Below are 2,666 nucleotides of genomic sequence, written 5' to 3'. Positions count from 1 at the left end.
CAAATAGCAAAGATTTGGAAACCACCTCAATATGCACCAAGAATGCGTGTTCGATGCTTTAAGATTCATTGTTTGATGTAAATTTAGATGAATTGTTTCTCAGCAGCTAGTTTTAAGTCTCTGCCAATGCAATAAGTAGAATAAAGGCAACCTTCAATTTATATGGTTCTTATAGATACAAATTTCAATAACCATAATTTAGTTAAATAATGTCTTCTACAAGGGCAATTCAACTCTCCATTATCACAGTATACCACTTGTTAATTGCATGCAGTACCAGCTCACCAGTCCACAGATCACTGTGTAAATAACAGGTGTGTTTCATGGTCAGTAGCCAGTCATGAAGATCAGGCTCTGTGCTCACAGGAAGGTATGTAGTTGTGAAGGCTCTGACTCACCCACATGACATAAGAAGCAGAATTGAAGGGAAGCAAGCCAAGTGTGGTGGAGCACACCTTTAATCCCAGCACTCGGGAGGCAGAGGCAGGCGGATCTCTGTGAGTTCGAGGCCAGCCTGGTCTACACAGTGAGTTCTAGGACAGCTGGGGCTACAGGAAAACCCTGTCTCAAAAAGACCAAAAAAAGAAAAAAGAAAAAAAGAATTGAAGGGAAGGAACCAACCAACAAAGATAAAAGTGCAGCAAAGCAGGGCCAGATGTAACCCCAGTTTCAGGCTCTCCAACGCCCCTATTCCTGCCCCCAAGGGCATACACTGCATAAAGTGCACATTCATACATGTGGGCAAAATGCCCATACACATAAAAATAAACTAATGTTTTTAAAGTGCAGCAGAGCAATGAGCGGTGGTGGTGCTGAAAGCAGATCTGAAGTTAGTAATGGAGAAGACATTACTGATCGTGGGTGAGGTGGCTGCTGCCGTTCCAAAGACTGGAAATGCCTGCAGAGGAAACTGGCAAGGGCAGCTTACCGCAGTGAGGAAAGGGGCTGCGAGGAGGGCGCGAACAAGTCTGCAGAGGGAGAACCTTCACAGTGAAGGGCATGCTGTGAATGTACAAGTACTTCAAAACACTGAAACAGGCAACAAGACGAAATAAATCAACTAGATTGAAAAGAGCAGCACCAGTCACCTTGATACGGGCCTGGGTTCGAATCCCAGCACCCGCATGGCAGTTAACAAATGTCTGTAGCTCCAGTTCCAGGAGATCCGACAGCCTCTTCTGACCTCCAAGGGCATTGCATGACATGGGTGCACTTACCTACGAGCAGGCAACACACGCATACACATTAAAAATAAAATAATAAGATTTTTTAAAAAAAGGCAAAATGCTATTCAAACTAATCTTGCTTTTGTTCATTTTCATTTTGTATAGTGTGTGGTGTGTGTGTGTGTGCACTTTTGTGTGTAGGCGTATGTGTGTGTGTGGGTGCATGTGCACCTGGGTTTGTGTGCATATGGAGACCCGAGCTTGATCTCAGAAGTCATCCCCCATCTTCCGTTTTTTCATTGAGGTAGACTCTCTTAATCGAACTCAGAACTTACCAGTACGGCTAGTCTTGTTAGCCAGCTTGCTCTGGAGATCCCGTCTCTGCCTTCTGAGGCTGCAGTTCCAGGCAGGCCAATATCCACCCAGTATTTTCTTGGGTTCTTTGGATCTGAACTCTGGTTAAGCACTGAACAATCGAGCCATCTTCCCCCTCCTCAAATTACTCTTGATTGTGACAGTAAAAGAAAACACTTCAGGTCTCAATATGTGAACTTTCATTTTCATATATGTCTATAACTGACAGTTGAATGTTTTTAATATTTTGACAGAATTTTAAGAATCACAGAAGAGTCATAATTTCCCTCACTGATTATTAAATCTGTTTTGCATGACCATGTTTGTGGTCCCATGCTAAAATGAAAGAAAGGCTTCCACCTAGGAACAAGTGTCTACACCAGGGAAAACTGATTTTGATACAACTGACTAGTTCAGTATTAAACTGTTTTGGAAATAATCAATATATGTAAGTGCTAAAATGTATTTTCTTTTCCTAACTTTGAAAATAAATAATAAGCAAATAAGTGTTCTAGTACTTAAAAACCCAAATATTAAAAACAGCTAGAGGGAAAAAAACAATTGTTTTCTTTTTAAAGACTGTGTTTTTTTAATTTGATTTTTAAAAAATATTTTTATTTTGTTATTGAATTTTTGTGAGTTTTGATGGTATTTAGACCCCTCCCCTATCCACACTGTCCGCCATTGCCTCCCGCCCATTTAATGCCCATATGTATAATATGGCCCATAGCTGACTTATTTTTATATCTGTATGAGTGTCCATGGAGCTAGAAGAGGGCACTGGATCCCCTGGAACTGGAGTTACAGATGGTTGTTAGCCTCCATGTGGATGTTGGGAAACAAACCTGTGTCCTCTGCAAGAGCAGCCAGTGCTCTTAACTGCTGAGCCATCCCTCCAGTCCCAAGACACATTACTTCCAAAAGAAAACATCTACCAACACTTGCCTTTTCTCTAGTAAAAAATGGTAAACAAGAGATAGTGGAGTGTTATCACAATTTTGCTAAAGTAAACATCCATGGACTCTCACAACACTTGTAATTCCAGCTTCAGGGGATCTTATACTTTCTTCTGGTCTCTGTGGGCACCTGCACTCACATGTGCACACACACACACACACACACACACACACACACACACAAATAATT

The sequence above is a fragment of the Nannospalax galili genome, unplaced genomic scaffold (assembly GCF_000622305.1).
Source record: "Nannospalax galili isolate Female #2095 unplaced genomic scaffold, S.galili_v1.0 scaffold816, whole genome shotgun sequence".
Taxonomy (NCBI): domain Eukaryota; kingdom Metazoa; phylum Chordata; class Mammalia; order Rodentia; family Spalacidae; genus Nannospalax; species Nannospalax galili.
The sequence above is the reverse complement of the archived record's forward strand: the minus strand, read 5'-3'. Positions refer to the sequence as shown.